General features: G+C 40.8%; 1 long non-coding RNA gene across 1 annotated transcript in view; it reads left to right on the forward strand.

Annotated features, from left to right (window-relative positions):
• The window catches only part of LOC138765387 (uncharacterized), a 120,234-nt gene extending 99,923 nt beyond the window's left edge, over positions 1-20,311 (forward strand). The window contains exon 7 of the long non-coding RNA XR_011358558.1: positions 20,224-20,311. This is a non-coding gene — a long non-coding RNA (uncharacterized lncRNA). The remainder of the gene's footprint in view (positions 1-20,223) is intronic.
• The last annotated feature ends 1,010 nt before the right edge of the window (positions 20,312-21,321 follow it).

Below are 21,321 nucleotides of genomic sequence, written 5' to 3' on the forward strand. Positions count from 1 at the left end.
GTGTTATGTCTGGTTGTGTGTCTGCGTGTTTTGCATTGTGGACCAGAGAACACAGTTTTGTTGGGTTATATTTGTGTAATCAGATTACATTAAACTTGACTTGACTTGTAAGCACTGGAGTTTATTGGATGCTAAAATGCCGGTGAAGTGGCAACAATATATCCTGCTGGATCAAACTGAAAATTTGTAAAGATTACATATACTTAGCAAGAAACATGAATGATTATGTGATTTAAATTTCCTAGCAGAACTAACTTCCATATAGACAATAGACAATAGGAGCTGGAGTAGGCCCTTCGGCCCGTCGAGCCAGCACTGCCATTTTACAGATCATGGCTGATCACTACTATCAGTACTCCTTTCCAGCCTTATCCCCATAACCCTTAACTCCTTTGCCCACTAGAGACTTATCTAACTCTCTTTTGAACATAATCAGCAAATCTGCCCCTACCACCCTCTGTGGCAGAGCATTCCACAGATTCACACTTCTCTGGGTAAAAAAATGTTTTCTCATCTCCGTCCTAAAGGGCCTACCCTGTATTCTTAAACTATGCCCTCTAGTCCTCGTCTCCCCCATCATTTTGATTACTCTTTCATACATTCTCTCTAAAACACAAGGATATTTAAACCTAATTTTGGCAGTAGGCCTTGATTTATTTCCTTCTTCCTAATAGAGACTTTGAGAAGAGTGGAACAATTTCTAGCCATTTCTTTGTTTTATTAAGATTTAGGGAAGAGTCGGCTGCAGTTGATGGCTCTAAAATCACACTTGATTTCCCATTCATGACAACGCTTGCACATCAATTTGTTTCTGTGCTCATGATATTTAAACAAGTTGCACAGCTAAGTAAATGAGGTATTTTGTTATGTTGCATCGTGTACCAATCTGTGTGCTTGTCACTTCAGTGGATGCAGTCTCATGTTGTGTAATTGAAGATGTACAATTCTCTGATGTGTCACTAACAGACTGATGAAACAGAATTAAATAAGTTCCTGTCACACCACACCAAGGGAAACTCAAAAGGCAACTTGTGGATGTCAGTTAAACCTTTTTACTGTGATAAATCTTTACATAAAAAGGTAATGGATAATAAAGTGCTGAATGGTGGTTAAGACAATCAAAAGTTGTCAGCAGATTTAGTGCTCTGCTTGCAGTGAAGGTATTCTGTGACACTCAGAAATAACATCATCGGACCTAAAATCAGTCCATTACCAAATATTAATTAAAAGAAGAAGTCAAAATCTGTTTTGGAGCTTTTGGAACTTTCTAGTACCATTTCTGGAAAAAAAACTGAAATAATGCAAGATATTGTTGTGGTTGCAACAAGCAAAAGATGAGTGCAAGAGGAACTCAAGTGGTCAGGCAGCATTTGTGCAGGGAAATGGAGAAGTGACATTTCAGGTCGAGTCCCTTCATCAAGACTGAGTGTGGAGTGGGAAGTTGGCCAGTATAAAGAGGAGATGAGGGATGGGTGAGACGTGGGCCAGTCAATGATTGGTGGACTGAAGACAGGAGGAGATAAGGAACAGAAGGAGCCAATGGGGGAGGGAAAGAATGAATGGAGTTGGGAGACAGAGACAGGTGAGTGATGAGCAATAGGCAAATAGAGAGAAATACAGGGGCCGATGGAGCTAGGTGAAGTAGAGTGGGATTGAAGAGACATAGGCTGAATATGATCAATAGGAAGGCTGGGAGATGATAATGTGAAATATCTTGGGATAATTGAAGGTCAGGGATGAGACTGAGTGGGGATTAAAATGGGTGATTGGGGACTGGATGGGGTATTATGGGAACTGAAACAAGAATGGGAGGATGGCAGATGGATAGGATGGAACTCGGGATGAGGTCACAGGTGGTAAGCATTGTCTGAAACAGGTAAATACTGTATAATTGAGCTGTAGACTCCCCAGGCAGAGTAGGAGGTGTTGGTCCTCATATTTGTGTTGGGCATTAGCTTGGCAGAGGAAAAGGTCAAGGATGGCCATCTTGGAATGGAAATAGAAAGGGGAATTAAAATGGCATGCAACCAGGAATCTGAGGTGTCCATTGTGGACAGTCTGCAGGTAATCTGCAAATTGGTTGCCTTGCCTGCGCTTGGTCTCCCTGATGTACAGGAGGCCACATCAGGAGCACTGATCATCAATGTAGAGGAAACTTAATTGGGGGTTCTCCATAGGAGTCAAAGATTCACAAGATTAGAGGCAATGTTCGTGAATCTTTGCCTCACCTAGAAGAGCTGTTGAGGTCCCTGGATGGTGGTGAGAAAGGAAGTGTATAAACAATTTGCAGGGGAAGTGGGGGATGGATAGGGATGAGAAGACCAAATGATCATGAAGGTGGAAAGGGGTGAGGAGGAGAAGGTGTGACTGGTGGTGAGATGCAGTTGCAGGTGGTGGAAAATGAAAAAGATGATGGCTGGATCTGGAGACCAGTGAAGTCAAAGGTATGAAGTAGGAGGATTCATCTCTGTTCTGTTTGGTGGGGGAGGTGGGGGGGGCGGGGTTGGGGTGATGTAAGAGCAGAAGTCTAAGAAGTGAAAATAATCTGCGCAAAAGCTTCATCCCATCACTGCCCTCCTCATTCCACCCCAGTATCAGGAACTCTTTTGGAGTGAAACATGAAAAGTCTGTGGATGCTGTGATTGTAGTAAAAACACAAAGATGCTGGATTCAATTACCACCTTTTGTCTGTTGTTCTGCACTCCTCCCCTCCCATTCTTCCCTTTTTCTACAGCCTTTAAATACAGATGCCTCTCTTTTTTTAGTTGTATCTTGAGGTAGGGCTCAGGCCTGGATCATCAGTAATATATCTTTACCTCCTACACTTGCTGCGAGACTGGCTGTGTTCTTCTAGCATTTCTGTGTTTTTTGTAACCAGGAACACTCCTATTTGGTTCCATCTGTCATTCACCTCTCCATTAATGATGCCTGTTATCACCTCTCTTATTCATCCTTTATGTTCCTGCTTAATATCCTCCAGCACTGACTCTCCCTTCACCTTCCTTCCCACTACTTGGCTTCATCCGTCACTTTTGTCTCTTATGTTTCTCTTTGTCTGCCATCCCATTTTCCCACCCTGTCTTCCAACTCCACGTGCTCTTCCCCAACCCATCGAGATCCCTCACATTGTTGTTTTTTACCCCTCCAGTTAAACAAGAAAATCTGCAGATCTGAGGGCCAAGTAATAATACAAAAACGTGCTGTAGAAATTCACGCAAAATCCATAGGAACTAAAAGGTGGGCAATGATTTGGGGCTGGGTTCTTAGACAAGGTACAAGCAAAATCAGGCAAGGACATGCATTTAAGTGGGGGGGGAGGAGAGGAGAAAGGAAAAGGAAGGGGGAGGAGTACAGGTTTTTAGCCCCTGTCTTATCCTTTCCCTCTACCCTTTAAAGTGGCTTTCTTACCTCTCCTCATTTAGTGTCAATGAAGGATTTTCAAACCTGGACTTTCCACTTCTTTCCATCAATACTGATGACCTTCTTGAGCTTCCCCAGCTGCTCATTTTTTATGTTCCAAATTCCAGCATTTAAAGCTTCTTCAGCTTCCATTATGATGGCATTACTTGTATCACTCCTTGATGTTGTACAGGAAAATCATGCATTAGACCAAATCTTTTGCCTGCTCTCCAAGTTATGTAATCCAGAAATAACTAACAATCAGTTAGTACTGAACTTGTCATCCAATCACAATGTAGAAAGAAAATAAATGTCATGGAACAGTGGTTGGAATTTGACAGTGGCTGCAATTAATAAAGAGGAGCTTGAATTTCACAATCTGCAGTCTCCCTTCCTGACATATCAATGTAAGAATTAGTAGTGGAATTAGGCTGGTTAGCCTCTGAAGCATGTACCTCCAGACAATTAAACCATTCAAACATCAAAATATTTTCCTGCCCTACCTCTATGTCCCATGGTTGAAAAGAAATACTTCAATGGTCTCATGCAGTGCATCACTTTTAATAAATTACCTGTTATTTTGAACGCCAACTCCACAGGGCCTTTCTGGTTGCTCCTAGACTTACTCTCTTCCAGTCAGGAAAAAAATCATAAGTTTGAAATCCTGCACCAGTAGATTCAAGGACAAATTCTTTCCCACTATTATCAGACTCCTGAATGAACCTCACACAAGTAAAATAATGTGGCTTTTGCTCTGCACTGTTGCCTTGATGTGTTGGCTCCAGGAGAGGCCCTCTGATATGTGGACACCCAGGGACTTGAAGGATTGTTTCAGTCGTGAGAATGGCAAGTTAAAGCCAATGTACCTAATGAACAAGAAAGTGTTTGCTTTGGTGATGGAGAACAGTTTTTGGTCATCTACATTTTTCACCTCATTACACTAATTTTTTGCAAATGAGAAGAACATAAGTATGAGGGTGAACTCTTTAGGCCATCTCCCTGATGCAGTCCGGCTGTGACTCGCCTCACACAGCAGGACTCATCAAACCTTTCAAAGAACAAGGAAATTCTTCTTGTATTTGGGACAGCATTAACCTATCAACTGTACCTCTGAAACAGGTGGCTACTCATGGGATCTTGCTATGTGCAAATGCCTGTATTCCTCTATTACAAAAATACATCTGACATGTTCAGAGGTAATGAGAGATCCTACATCAATGCCAGCTTTCCCATTCAGATTGCGGCTTTTCGCTGTTCTTCATTTATTACAGTGCATTTCTATTTGTATTCAATCTCAGCTGAAGGCTGAGATGCAATTATTTAATCTTTCATGTGAAGAGCCAGTACAGAATGGTCATCACATAACATACTCTAGCTGTTCTAGTTTGTAGGCAAAATTGACGGGACAGTATGCATCAGTTTCGGAAAGTGACTCTTCGGGATGTTTGTGAAACAAGAAAGCCTGTAGATGTGGTAATTGTAGTTAAGGCACCCAACTAATGGAGAAACTCAGCAGATCCCACTTCTTCAATACTTTTGATCCTTGGGATGCTTTTTTTAAAATTCAGTCATAGTGGCATATAGCAAAGGACAATACCCTTCCACCCATGGAGTGTATAATGGCTATCAAGTATCCATATGCAAGAGCCTTACATTGGTCTCATTTTGAAAAATTTGGTTTGCATTCTCATCTGTTCCTCCCTGAACAATCCATCTAATCACTTTAGCTTCAAGCCTGCTTAACTAGTGCAACAAACTCATTACCACATTTTTTTCTCATCTCCTGCCAATTTTGATATTAGTGCAAAACAAGAGGATGTTTGCAATGCTTACAGGAGATTTCAGATTTTTTAAATCAAAAGTACATACATGATATCACGTACAATCCTGAGGTTATTTTTCCTGCAGGAGAGGCAGAATACCATTTATTAATAGTGCAAAAAAAACTGTACACAGCATACACATGTAAGCAAATAAATAACTGTAAACAGATAAATGTAAACAAACTGACTGCAATATAGAGAGAATTTTTTTAAAAATCACAAAGTGCTTGAGTCCTTAAATGAATCCCTGATTGAATTGTCATTGAGGAGCCTGATAGTGGACGGGTAGCATCAATTCCTGAACCTGGTGATGGAACCTTGTCGCACCTGTACCTCTTCTGATGGCGGCAGCGAGAATAGAACAGGTGTTTTGTGGTGTGGATCCCTGATGATTGCTGCTGCTCTCCAACAGCAGCATTCTCTGTAAATGTTCTTCATAGTGGGGAATGTTTTTGCTGTGATGTCATGAGCGGTGCTCACTACCTTTTGAAAGGCTTTACATTCATGGGTTTTGAGTTTTGTGTGCCCGATAGAGATGTGGGGGGGCTGGCTGATGGAGGACCTCAGTTTTCTTCAGGCTGACTTCCAGGCCAAACATTTTGGCAGTTTCCGCAAAATAGGACATCAAGCGCTGAAGAGCTGGCTCTGATTTCAACCAGTTTACCTATCTCGGCTGCACCATTTCATCGGATGCAAGGATCGACAACGAGATAGACAACAGACTCGCCAAGGCAAATAGCGCCTTTGGAAGACTACACAAAAGAGTCTGGAAAAACAACCAACTGAAAAACCTCACAAAGATTAGCATATACAGAGCCGTTGTCATACCCACATTCCTGTTCGGCTCCGAATCATGGGTCCTCTACTGGCATCACCTACGGCTTCTAGAACACTTCCACCAGCGTTGTCTCCACTCCATCCTCAACATTCATTGGAGCGACTTCATCTCCAACATCGAAGTACTCGAGATGGCAGAGGTCGACAGCATTGAATCCACGCTGCTGAAGATCCAACTGCGCTGGGTAGGTCACATCTCCAGAATGGAGGACCATCGCCTTCCCAAGATCGTGTTATATGGCGAGCTCTCCACTGGCCACCGTGACAGAGGTGCACCAAAGAAGAGGTACAAGGACTGCCTAAAGAAATCTCTTGGTGCCTGCCACATTGACCACCACCAGTGGGCTGATCTCGCCTCAAACCGTGCATCTTGGCGCCTCACAGTTCGGCGGGCAGCAACCTCCTTTGAAGAAGTCCGCAGAGCCCTCCTCACTGACAAAAGACAAAGGAGGAAAAACCCAACACCCAACCCCAACCCACCAATTTTCCCTTGCAACCGCTGCAACTGTGTCTGCCTGTCCCGCATCGGACTTGTCAGCCACAAACGAGCCTGCAGCTGATGTGGACATTACCCCTCCATAAATCTTCGTCCGCGAAGCCAAGCCAAAGAAGAAAGAAACATTCATGCGTATTGGTCTCTCCATCCCAGATCATGATGCAGCCGGTCAGCGCACTTTCCACCGCACATCTGTAGATATTTGCCAGGGTTTCTGGTGCCATACCAACCTCCACAAAGTTCTGAGGAAGTAGAGACACTGACGTGATTTCTTCATGATACCATCAGTGTGTTGGGACCAGGAAAGATTCCCGGAGATAGTGACTCCCAAGATCTTAAATTTGCTCAATCTCTCCACTTCAGATCCCTCAATGACCACTGGAATGTACACCTCTGGTTTTCCCCCCTGAAGTCAACAATAATCTCCTTAGTTTTTTTTTAAATATTTTATTTAATTTCATACATGTATTAAAATCTAAATACAGAATTGTCTTTATTCATCTCTGAACAGTAATACATAGTATTTTATACCCCACAACTTCTCCCACACCCTCTTCCAAAATAATAACCTCCCCAAAAAAAACATAAAAAAAGAAAGTATAGAAAAGGATGCAAAAAAGAAAAGTAAGATGAAAGTGTCACTAAAGTTACACTTAATTCAAATTTTGCCTCCACAATATTGAAGATATAAACACCAAGGAGTTGGCAAGTTTTTTAGGGATAATTTCACAGTGTTATGCCTACAACATGTAAATATGGGCACCAAATTAAAAAAATATCTATCATATTTCTGATTTCCATGCCATTTCTATGCATTTTCTTGCAACTGCCAATGCAATTTCCACAAATCCCTTTTGAAACATATTAAGTTTTAATTTTGGCCTAAATAATCATTTCCTTAGTTTTGGTGACTTTGAATGCAATGTTGTTGTTGGTGGACCAGTCAAGCTTTTAATCTCCCTCCTGTATTCTGACTCATCGCCTTTCTTTATAACAACCCACTAACTTGGTATCCTTGACAAATTTGTGAATGGTGGTATTGCCATACCGAACCACACCGTTGTAGGTGGGTAAGGCAGGGAGCTAAAAATGCAGCCCAGTGGTGCTCTTGTACGAATGGAGATTGTGGAGAAAATATTCTTACCAATCCTCAATGATTGTGGGCTGTCGGTGAGGAAATCAAGGATCCAATTACACAATGGAGTGTTGAATCCCAGGTCTTGGAGTTTGCTGATTTGTTTTGAGGAGATAATAGTGTTAAATGCTGATTAATAGACAACTTGCCATTTCTACATGCACTTTATTCCTTGGGACAAAATACCGACCAGTAAACCAGGTAATATTCCCATGCACTGCTGATTGCAAGGGAAGGCAAGTTCAGATAGATGGCGGTCATTAACTGCCTATAGTCCACAGTTAGTCCAACACACATCAGAACATTTCTGCGATGTGAACAAATTAGTATAAAATAGAAGTTTATAAAATAATGTTCACTCAAAGAATCTGATCAGGATGTGGAAACAGGCATATATTTACCCAACAGAGAAACAAAAGAAAATATGAAGATTCTGAAAATTGTAGAAGTAAAGAGTGCTAAGGTCAAGGAGATGTTATTTGTGTGACCTTTAGAGGAGAAGCAATCATTTCACCTACTCCATTGAGGCACTCCATGGAATATCTCCTGAATCCAGTACACAGGATGCTATTTGCTAAGAAATGGAAGGTAGTGTTTTTTCACGCAGATAGGATAACTATCCCAGATTTGGGAGGGACAGATTTGCAGAGCAGTTGGATGGAGGATGTAGAAAGATAAAACTGGCCAAGATACGGAAAAAAAAACTCTACACTGCAGGTCAGTTTCTCAATTCCATGCATGAATTCTGCCATCAAATTGCTTTCAGCTGAAGGCATTTTAAATCTGTCAGAGTTCAAGCCTCAGGACATTTCATGCATTGTCTCTGCAGTCAAGAGAAAACAATCTGATGTGGTGTGCATATCCTCTCTTAGATATTATTGGGTAATTGCCTTGTTTAAAATGATAATTATCAAGATTCAGATTTTTTCCCCATCTCAGTTTATACACCATAAATGTAAATACTTCTGACAACGTTTATTGCAGACCAGAAAATTAAAGTACAAGGTGAGTTAAAAAAAATGGAAGTTATAAAAAGGACTAAATGTTTTTTTTAAGACATGAATCTGATGGATTTGAGTTTTCATTTGGGTGATTTATGATTCCAATGAAAATTGCACCTAAATTATGGCTGTTTTTCATATTCATTTGACTATTACCAAACAAAGTAGACCAGCTCAACCAACCAAAATTTCAAGATATTCAATAGTTTTTAAAATAAAAACCCATGAACATATTGTTTGATGCATTTGATAGGAGTAAAGTAACCAACAGTAGTTTGAATGCAGCTGAAACTGGGTTTATCACAAATAATCTTCTGACTATCCATCCCATTGGACGGCTTCTTTCAGTCATTTTGTGGATTTTGATCTGTGCATCCTGGAGTGATCATACAGGTCGATCCTTGACAGGCACTGCTTGACACATTCTTGGCAGGTGAGGCCTGTTGAGGATACCCCACTCCTTAGAAAGGAACAGCGTGTGTGTGAAGAGATGAGTAAGGTGTGTGGGGGTGGGTGGGTCACACAGGTCCAGATCCACCCTCTTAACATCCCCTCCCAGATCCAGCAGCACAGTGAGTCCAAGACTGCTGAAGGAGGTTCTGTTGCAGTGAATGACCAGACCAAGCTTTGATGCAAGGAATGCCTTCTCTGTGCTTCACAACACGTTTACTAGATGGCCATTGACACTTTGAGAGGGTTCGTCCGCCCTTTGAGATCAAAAATATCAGAGTCAGAATAATAATGATGATTAAATTAATAACAATCACCCCAAAATAGCAATTGTGGCTATAAATTAAGTGGATTAATACATACACAAAAGTGCACTAGTGTTTTTAGTATCTCTGTGTAATAATTTTAGCTCAGACTTCACCTCAAATTAAATGCAAATATAGACTGAAATGAATTTACTACTCCATTGTGAATATAAAGTGAAATTTTTTTTTAAATGTTCTCCATGTAAGTCAACCTACCTTAAATGTTACATCTCTGTGCTACTTGGGAGACTTTTTAAATAGTTTGAAGATGTAAGATTCAAATAACAGAAGAGACTTTACTTACTGATGTCTTCCACCATCTCAGGAAACTGTTCACACATGTTCATATATATATATATTATATACGCCCCACAGTGGTGGGGCATTACTACAGTGAGAAGTACAAGATAGTTCACATTATCCTGACTATATTAACATCCCTCCTTCTCAAGAAAAAAATATTGCTCTTTATCACTTTCTTTCCAGTGCAACTTAAGTAACTGAACTTGTACACTAGTTTATTTACACAACTATTTTTAAATAGTTCTTATCAAAATTGCACTGGTGGCAGTATGTTGCTTCGCCATCTTGTGGATTTGGCTGCGACTGTTGGGCTCTGTGTTGCTGGTGCACGTATAGGTGATGTAGCTTGTTGTGCTTCACCTGGCAACTGCTGTGTTGATGTTTCGGGATTAGTGGGTGTGGTCTCTTCACTTGATACATCACGATATTGGTGTTGCAGGCTTTGTTGGTATTAAAGCTTTCTGGGTCATCACATCTTGTGTCAACCATATGTGAATTCTGTTCCTCCTCAGCTGATTGCCAGAGTCTGCTTCAACAATGTATGATCTTGATGTCATCTTCTTCGGCTCTTGAATATGCACATGGTACCCTCTGAAGAGTTCTGGCAATGTTTGTGCATGTTTGTTCTAATGCTGGTGTCCTTCTTCTTGCCAGTCAGCCAGTTTTCTTTTGGTTTCCTCCTGGTCTTCTGGAGGGTGTATTTAACTTGGCAGAGTTGTTTTATATCTCCTTCCATTTAGAAGTTCTGCTGGAGACTTCATATCATCCCTTAAAGGCTTAAAGGTGTTGTTCGTAGTGATAGAAGAGCTAGGGATGAGTCTTCTTGTGTCTTGCGACACTTAACTAGTATGTGTTTCATAATTTGCACTTGACTTTCAATGAACCTATGACCTTTGGGGTAGCATGGGGAGGATGTAGTGATAGCCAACATTCTGATTCTTCTTATGACATGAACAGTGTTACATTGTCACATATTTCTTGCTCTGGTATTCCTTGTTCAGCAAGGAGTACTCTAATTTCTGAGGTGATAGATGACACACTCAGGTCTTTTACACTTTGATGAATGGAATCCTAGAGTAGTAACAGGCTACTCTTAAATGCCACTCTTGATTCTTGGTGAACAAGCCTGCTCCAATTGTGTGTCATGGCCTGGCAGGTACTTCTGTGGAAATCATTTCATCTTTTTGTTCTGTGTTTCTGTTGATCCTTTTGGATATCTTCTTCATCTGGATCTCATAATTGACAGGGATCAACTGCAACTCCTGGCAGCTATCCAGACCTAGAATTGCTGGTCTGTCTGCATCTACCACATAGAATATACAGAGGATGTTCTTCTCCTTATGGCAGCCATTGATCATAGCTTTCCCTAGCTGCTTGATCATGGGTCCACCATATGCCATTAGTGTGACATTTGCTGTTTCAAATGCAATGTCATTTGGATACCTTTCATTATGCTCTCTGGGAACATCTGGCAGTAGAGTCTGAGTGTAAGGATGTTGCTATGTGATCCAGTATCCAGCTTCATCTTTTAGTTAAATATCATAGGCTTGTTTTGGATTGTCTTCTCTATTTGGATCCTTGTGTGCAACTCGCTTCCTTCTTTCATCACACCCAACATCTCATGAATGTGTATGGATTCTTTGTCCAGTATCTGGGTGTTGGAGTCTTCATTGTTGTTTCCTTTTATGTGGTGGACCTTCTTGTCTTTTTTTCTTCATTGGTATTAGTTTCCTTCATACCCGACTTGCACATCTTCACCCAGTGGTTTGCTTTACCACAGATTCTACATTCAGAACTGTATGCGGGGCATTTGTTTTGATCATCGAAGGGTTCTTGTCTGCCACACTTCCTGCAGGACTTGGGGGGCGTTTCCATTTTTCTGATTGTGTTCTTTATAATATCAACCCTTCCTTCTCTTTGTTGCATAGATAGGGATTTCATTTGCATCCTTGTGGCTTTGAAGGCTCTGGCTGTGTCTGTAGCTTCGGCCAGCTTCAACCTCTCCTTTCCAATAAGAGATTTTGCACTTTAGGATGGACACTTCCCCATATTAGATGATCAACTAATCTTTCCTCTATATCCTTAAATCTGCATTTTGCAGCAACAATTTTTAGTCTACTGAGGAAGTTACCTAGTCTCATCAGTCTTTTGCATTAAGCCTTGAAATTCATAGCATTAAATTCTATGATCAGACCTGGGTTCAAGGGGAGAAGCAAACATTGCAAATATCTGATCTGGATCATTTTTCTCCACCTCTGTAAGCTCCCAGCTATTAAAAAAGTCAAGGTCTCACTCCCCTGTCCAGAGAAGTATATAACTGACCTTCTCCTCTGCTGTGGCATTTTTTAAATAGCTTTTGAATACTAAATTGCACTTCTGCTGAAACATTTTAAATGATTCAACAATGTCTTCAGCTTCCCAGTCCATCACTGGGTGAACTGCTTTTCCTCCACCCATTTTTTCCCTCTTCTTCCCCTTCATATTTCAGTAATTTACAATCAATTATATGGCTTAATTTTTTTGTTCTCTTATACCGCTGCCACTATATTATGTCTCTGGGTTACTTGGTAGGCTTCTTAAATAACTTGGATGCAAAATTAAAATAACAGAAGAGTCCTTACGTACTGATGCCTTCCACCATCTCAGGAAAATGTTCACACATGCTCATATACATATGCATAAGCCCCACAGTTGCACTACAGTTGTGTAGGGTGTATTCTTATGTGGTTACCAAATAGTTCACCTTATCCTGTCTATATATCATTATATACCACGGGTAGTGGAAAACAAAATACAAAAATAAAAATGAATTGTAATAAAATGAAGAAAAATGAAAGCTATAATCTGTGGGAAAGATTGATGCAACATCTCTCGTTAACTCAGAATACGTAAGTGATGATCAGACATAATTTTGTTATGAAAGGTGCACAACCATTTCACCCACCAAGATCCAATGAGTAGCTTCCTGTCGCTTTACAATAGACAGATGGAGGTCAAGAAGCCACTGAGCACATTAATTTTTGCACTTAGCACAAAACTACTCCCTCTTTTATTTCCTACCTTTGCAAAATTAGGGTGGAGTGAATCACAAAAAAATAAAGGAACTGGATGAAAACTGCACGGAGATGTATACGTATCCAAAAATAGTCTCGTTGTTATCCATCACACCCTTAATATAAGTGATAAATATCCTGATCCAATGTACAAATCTGTAGCCAAGGGTCATGCCAACAGGCTCTACAATCAGCTAAATAAAATGCATGTGCTTTCATTTCTTCTTGTTACCTTTATATTCTGTCAAATGGCTGTAATTTTCTGGAACATTGCATTGTGCCCTGCATTCTGGTGATATTGGGATAGGGTTAACTGTCTATTTATCTTGGGATGTTAGGGTCAGAAGGTAGTGTTTGCATTGCTGATGGCTTTTATTCAAATAATTTCAGTTGGATTGCTGTCATGTAGCTCTTTCCAACAGTGGCAGCCTAACTCAGATGGATGTATGATTAACACCTGGACCATATTACAGCAGTAATTAAAAACTGTTATTGGCAGTTTCTCCAGCCTTTATATTGGATTACCCTAAAGAAGCAAGGAACTGCAGAGCCAAAAGTAAAATTTAATATGTTCCCCTTCTGGGTTTGGCAGAAACCAATGCTATTACCTTCAATGAAAATAGCCGAGAATTTCATTTGTATAATTCAAGTCTTTTGTGTTCCCTTGGTTTCAACTGTGGAGTAAAAATGGTCATGAAACCTGACATGGCTGGAATCTCCCAGCATATGCTTTGGATTACTTCTAAATGTGAAACATTCCCAGATGTAGCCTTGGTTTAAGAGCTGATTATAAATTACCAGTTAACAAATAACAAACTTGGCGGCACAGTTAGTGTAGCTGTTAGTGCAATACCTTGACAGCACCAGTGATTGGGATAGGGGTTCGAATCCCATGTGGTCTTTAAGGAGTTTTTACCTTCTTCCCATGCCTGACTGGGTTTTCCCTGGGGATTCTGGTTTCCTCCCACCATTCAAAATGTACCAGGGGTGTAGGTTAATTGGGCGGCAAGGACTCATAGGCCAAAATGGCTTATTACCATGCTGTATATCTAAATTTAATTTAAAATTTAAATTTAATCATGTTATTAAAAATTAAATAAATAAATTCCACTTCTTTGGAATACAAATCTAATACAATCAGGCAAGAAAGTTGGTCTACAGTTCGGAAACAACATCTCCTCCTCACTGACAATCAGACACACATCAAGGATGTGTGCTTAGCCCATTGCTCTACAAATGCCATCTCCAAATTTGGTGGTCACATCATAATGTCGGTAGAATCACAGAAAGCAATGAGAAAGTGTACAGGAAGGAGGTAGATCAGCTAGATGAATGGTGTCACAACAACAACCTTGCACTTTACATTGGCAAAACTGAGAAATTGATTCAGGAGGGCAAAACCAGGAAAACACAAACCAGGGATCAGCAATGGAAATGGTTAAGAACTTCAAATTCTTGGGCATCAACATCTTTAAAGACAGACCCCGGAATCATCATGTTGATGCAATTATGAAGAAGGCATGCCAGCAGTTATATTTCATTAGAAATTTGAGGAGATTTAGTACATCAGCAAAGACTTGCAAATTTCTACAGGCATAGTGAGGAGAACATTCTGACTGGTTGTGTCACTATCTGGTTGTGTCACTATCTGGTATGAAGGTGCCACTGCACAGGACAGGAAAAGACTACAGAGAGTTGTGAGCTTGGCCAGCACCATCATGTGCATCAATTTTCACTCCATTGAGGACATCTACAAGAGGTGGAATCTTGAGAAAGCAGCCTCTATCTTCAAGGACCCTCACCAGACAGGCCATGCTCTCTTTTCATTGCTACCATCAGTAAGGAGGTACAGGAGCCTGAAGATGAACATCCATTGGCACAAAAACAGCTTCTCCCCTCTGCCATCTGATTTCTAAATGGACATAAAGATGACTAAATAAAGTTGAGCAGCATTATGTCCCCCTTTCTGTACTATTATAACTGAGATTCTCTTGTGTGCTATTTCATCATATTATTTTTACCATTATTTTACTTTCTTAATTTCCATCATTCCAACCCAACCATAATTTTTTTTTTTCAAATTTCCAATATCTGGAAAGATCCCAGCCAGAGGAGAAAAATGAAGGAAATTGGCAGATGAAGAATCAGCATTAATTTACTCTTACAACAGGCTGCTACACAATGCACAGATGTCAATGAACAGCATGGCATGGTGAAATACAAATCCTAATCTTGCTCGCTCTCTCTCTCTCTCTCTCTCTCTCTCTCTCTCTCTCTCTCTCTCTCTCTCGCTCAGTCATTGCCACCATTGGGCCATTGCCTGTTAGGCTGGAAGCCAGGTGAGCCTTACACTCAAAAAGGTTGAGAACCAATGTCTGGTGAGGATTGGTGTACAGATAGAAATACAACTTCATAGATCCCTGAAAGTAGATAAGATGGTACTGGACTTCATTGGACATGACATGGTATATAAGAACTAAAATGATATGGTTAGGTTACACCTGGAGTACAGAATGGGTTTGTAATGATATGGATTGTATATAGTCATTGGCTGGTTAAGGCACGGGCTGGCCCGTCCCCTGATGACACTCTTCCCTGGACTCCTCCCCTGTGGCCTAGGCCATAAAGGTCAAGCCACCTCTCCCTTCCCTGCACTTCCCTAGCTTGGATCTGGGCCAGCTCAAGTCTTCTGTACAATAAAGCCCATCATTCTCCTCAGTCTTTGTCCTTGTGGTTATTGGGGCAAATGGTAGTGCCCATCAGGGTTCTAGTTGCACTGGAGAAAACATAGGCAACTAACCTCCACCCCGGGTACATACTCGAGGGCCGAAATGGCCTGTTACTGTGCTGCATGCCTAAATTAAAAATTAAAAGGTCGGTTACCCCTGGTATAGGGTATTCACCAAGATGTTGTCCGGATTGAAGCATTCCAGTTAAAGGATAGATTCAATCTTTGCCAGTCGTAAAAACAAAATCTACAACTATATTTTCTAGTCCACTAGCAACCAATTGGATATAACATGGCAAAGAAGTGATTAATGAAGCCTTTTGCACAGTGATAGTAGTTGAGTCCTTCACTACACTTACCAAATGTTCAGCTCTAAATATGCAGAGCTTTACAATGGCTGGAATGTGGGTCTCCAAAATGGCAGTGTTGAGGTTAAATCAGCATTGTGCTCTGATTTCCGTCTGACTTGCCTGTTACACCTGGTTGTTATGTTACAACCACCTGAATGAAAATGGTGTTTGAAACATATTCCATTGTGTTTCCATGTGTGGATTTTTGATCTGAATGAGCCTTTGATGCAATCATATTGTTCAGCTCCATTTAGCCCCAAAATTTCTCACTTGCCAAATGTGAAAGTGAAATTAATCTGGTGAATAAATTTATCAAAAGAAATGCACCCTCTTCATTCATTGATAAGGTGCCTGAGGGGTAGCACTACGGCGTAACGGTTAGAGCAGCACCTTTACAGCTATTGAGACCTGGGTTTGAATCCCCTGCTGTCTGTAAGTTCTCCTCTTGTCTGTGTAGGTTTTCCCCAGAGGCTCTGGTTTCCTCCCACTGTTCAAAATGTACTGGGAGTGTAGGTTAATTGGGAGTAAATTGGGTGGCATGGACTTGGGGGCCGAAATGGCCTGTTAATGTGCTCTATGTCTAAATTATTATTATTATTTTAGAAATATATATTTTTTTAATTAAAGGGAAGATGGGAACAAGGATCACGAGTAGACTAGGTGAACATTCTATCCTGCTCCACTATTCGACAAAATCAATGGAAGGGTTACAGACATCATCTTTTTTAAGGGATTTGTACATGCATACACATAACCTGGTTGATCTTCTAACTCTTTTTTTCTCCACCATTCCTTGATTCCTACTATATAGAAGTCCATAAGGTCATATCATTATCAAACTTATTTCAGGTTTGAACTGAGCACTCACAGCCCACTGATGCAGAAAGTTCCAAAGGTTTGTCATCGTCCAGGTGAATATAGTTCTTCTGCCTCAGACCTAAACAGCCCCGTATTCTATTAAAATCATGCCTGCCAGGATGGGAAGCAGCTTCCTCCTGCAGGCTGTCAGATTGATGATTCCAAAAATACTTTATTATATTTATTTTAAATGTATATCTTTATGTATTTATTCAGTTATGTACTATGTCTATGAACCTTTGAATCAGAATTTATTGTCACAAATTTCATTGTTTTGTGGCAACATTACAATGCAAATATTGATGTGTTACATTTTTTTAAATAAATAAATTAGTGTAAAGAATAGAAAATGAGGTAGTTTCTGTGGTTATTTTGTTCATTCAGAAATCTGATGGCAGAGGGGGAAAATGCTGTTTTTGTGCCGTTGGGTGGTCATCTTCAGGCTCCTGAACCTCCTTCCTGATGCCAGCAACGTGAAGTGAACATGGCCTGGGTGGTGAGCGTCCTTGAGAAAAAAGGCTGCTTTCTTAAGACCTTGCCTCTTGTAGATGTTCTTGATGGAATGAAGACTAATGCCCATGATGGTGCTAACAAAGTTCAGAACTCTCTGGAACCTTTTCCTGGCCCTGTGCATTGGCACCTCCAAACAAGAGCATTCTGACTGGTTGTATGGTCTTGTATGGAGGTGCAAATGCACAGGGCCAGGAGTGCGGCCAGTGTAGTGATTGTATCACCACAATACCAAATCTTTTCAAACTCCTCAAGAAGTGGAGCTGCTTGCATCACCAAGGAGGCTCCAGAATAGGTCTGCAAAGATGTTAACACACAAGAATTTAAAGTTCTTAATGCTTTCCACAGCTGAGCCCATGACATCTACCTGTTCTATCTCACTCCTGTACACTTCCTCATTGCCATCTGTGATTCTGCTGATGGCCATGGAATCATTAGAAAATATGTAGTTGGCATTTAAATTGTGCTCATCTATGCAAGTCATGGATGTAAAGTGACTAGAGCAGTGCACTAAGCATGCATCTTTCAGATGCGCCTGTGTTGATTTTTCAGTGAGGAATCGTTGTTCCCGATTCATGCTAACTGTGGTCTTTTGACAAGAAAGTCAAGGATCCAGTTTCAGAGGGGACTGCGGAGGCCAAGGTCTTGGAGCTTGTTGACCAGTGCTGGAGGCATGATGGTGTTGAAAGCTGAGCTGTAATCAATGAAAAGTCACCTGATGTACATATTGCTGTTTTCTAGGTGATCCAGAACTGAGTGGAGAGGCAGTGAGATTGCATTTTCTGTGGAATGATTTGTGTGGTAAACAAATTGCAGCGGGTAGAAATCTTTATATGACCAACCTCTTAAAGAATCTCATCACAGTAGATATGAGAGCTACTTGGCGATAGTCATTGAAGCAGCTCACTATGCTCTTCTTGGTCTCTGGCAGGATTGATTCTCTTTTGAAGCAGATGGGAACCTCTAACTGCAGCAAGGAGAGATTGAAAATGACTATGAACACTCAGCTAGTTGGTTGATGCAGACTTCCAATACCATTAGGGCCTGATGCCTTGTGAGGGTTCACCCTCTGGAAGGATGTTCTGATGATGGTCTTGGAGACAGATATCACCGGGTCATCCTTTTTTGCAGGGATTCTCACTGGTACCATTGAGTTCACCTTTTCAAAGTGAGCATTAAAGGTGTTCAGCTCATCGGGTAATGAAGCATCACTGCAGTTTATTATGTTCGACTTCATCTTGTAGGATGCCATTGACTATCTCTAGCTTCCCTCAGAATTGCCTCCGCTGCTGAGGTAGCCTTTCGTATGGTCGGACCTGAACTTCATGAACAGATCTGGATCACCAGTTTTAAATGCATTATGGTCTGGAGAAATACTGTTTCATCTGGTTGTATATGATCAGTCAGCTGATAATAACCTTGAACTTGAACCTCTGGTTTTAGATACCTTCACTACAAAAAATATTTTTCCTGCTTCCATCAAGTCAAGCCATGTCAGAAGTTTCATTGAGATCACCTTTTTCCATCTAAACATGAGAAAATAAAGTCCCAGTCTAGTTACTCGCTCCTCATACAGCAAACCTGTCAACTCTAAAACCAGTTTGATAAATCTTTAATGAACTCTTTCATAATAAGTATATTCATTTGCAGGGAAAGAAATTAGAACTGTGCAGAATATTCCAGGGTGCACAAAACAATTGCCTCCAGGATTAAAGTAAAAATGAGGAAGGACATTCTCCACCCTTGACTTCTGACCCCCACACATCTCAGAAACTATTTGTACACAGCTGCTGACATACAAGAAACTGCAGACGCTAGAATCTAGAGAAAGACAGACACAATCTGCTGGAGGAACTCAGCGGAATTCATCCAGCAGATTGTGTTTGGTGCACATCTGGTTTCCGACACATCTGTTAGTTGTCATTATCAGGACCTTGGTTTATTCCACACTCTAGATTATGTATCTCATTGTGAAACACTCTTTCATGTTAATGTCTGTACTGTATAAGAACTTCATTGCAAAAGCATTTTCCTTATATTATTGTGACATAAAATAATTTCCTGGATTTCATTATTTTTTTCAATTTGAAAAATAATTTAAGGTAAATTTTAATAAATTGTTAATCAATAATACAGTTGGAATAGATATCTTTTAATTTAATCTTACAGTGGTATGGAAAAAGGCATGGTTAAAAATTATGCAATCAAATTGTAAAATCTAGAGTCCGCAAATAAAGCTGATAATTCTGTCACATAATAATTTACAAGTTGAATAATGAGTCTAATTTATTAATTATTGATTGAATTATTTACTGATTAATTTTAACATGATCATAATTACTTAACAAGATTGTAGGTCCCTATTGTTATTAACTTGTTCCACCTTGATGGCTTCCTTGAACTGAGTGAGACAGCAGCACCAAGCAGGAGTATTCATGATATATGACATCAATGGTGAGAAATCTAAGTCCAGAATCCTTGATCCATCAGCACTGTGGCAGTTTCAGATGGTGGCTCACCATCCCCTTCTGAAGGGCAAGAATGCTTTCTTGAGGTCTACCCCTCCGAGGGCAATAGGTGGTTCCAATAAAACATGCTTATGTGTAGTGTAGATTGTGGAGGATCATATGACCTTTACATCTGGATCCTGGTTGGAGTGTGGATTGTGGACGGTCATGTGGCCTCTCTGCCTGGAACCTGGTAGGAGTTTGGATTGCAGAGGGTCATGTGACTTCTCCATCTGGAACCTGGTGGGGTTGTGGAGGGTCCAATGACCACTCTATCTGGAACCTAGTCAGAAGTCGCTTCACCTGCCAATTAAGGTTGGACTCTGCCCTCCTGACCATTGGTCCTTTAATCATCTTGTGATTACCTGGGGTGGACCCTCCAGTTTACTGTATTAAGTCCACCACCATGTGCAGTAGCTCCCCTCTTTTTGCTCTTTCATCCTAAAAAGAACCCTGCTCCACTTCCAGGTCGCAAACTGTGGACAAAGCTGGAAGAGTTGTTGGGAAGGTGTGCACTACACAGGAATCGAGGTGGTTGGATAGCGTTCGAGCCATGGCCATGTTAGACAAGGTAGTGTATTGTAATCCTTGGTTGTTTTTGTCTGTACAGTTACTCCCCAACACAGTTGCTCGTCTCAGTAGTGTTACATCCAATGTGACTGGGTTGCGCTCTGCTTATAACACTGTACACAGTTGCTCGTAACGGTAGCGTTAAGTCTGACGTGACTAGGTTGTACTGTGTTTGTATGAGTGCAAGGAGTTGCTAGTATTGGTAGTGTTAAGTTTGATGTGCCTGATTATACTGTGTTTTGTGATTGAGAAAACTATTGTGTTATATCAGTTGTGATCCCTTCACGCGTGTTTTAATAAAGATCCTTCCAGTGTTCAGCCTGTATCCAGACTTTATGGTCTTTTAATCCACTGATTATTTGCCTTCCCAGGAACACCACGATCAGCCATGATCGTATTGAATGGCAGAGCAGGCTCGATGGGCCCTTTTTGGCCTACTCCTGTTCCTACTTCCTATGTTCCTATACCATGTAAAGATCATAGATGATCTGGTCAACATATTGGATAAAGTGATGTTCCCAAGCTATCTGTTGTTCTTGCCTTACCAGGTGAAACTAAGACAATAGGAAACACATGGGCAACTGCAGATGCTGGAATCTGAGAGTAAATTGTGGAGGAATTCAGCAGGTTGCATACTTTTCTCCTTCCCTTCTCTTTCATACCCTGACCTGCCCATCCTGGGATTTCCCCCTTGCCAGAATTAAGCCCAATGTAAACCTGAGGAACAACACCATATATTCCATATACAATGTACAAGTCAGTTATGAACATAGAATTTTCACCTTTCAGATAATGAATCCCCTTTCTCTTTTTATGTGCCCCATTTGCTTTTCCCCATCCTCATTTAATTTTAATTTGCTTTAAAATATAGAGATACACCATAGTGATGGGCCATTTTTCCCCGAGCCCATACGATGCAAATTCACCCATATGACCAATTCAGCTACTAAGCTTGCATGGCTTTCGTATGTGGGAGGAAAACAGAACACCTGCAGG

Source organism: Narcine bancroftii, chromosome 1 (assembly GCF_036971445.1).
Source record: "Narcine bancroftii isolate sNarBan1 chromosome 1, sNarBan1.hap1, whole genome shotgun sequence".
Classification (NCBI taxonomy): Eukaryota; Metazoa; Chordata; class Chondrichthyes; order Torpediniformes; family Narcinidae; genus Narcine; species Narcine bancroftii.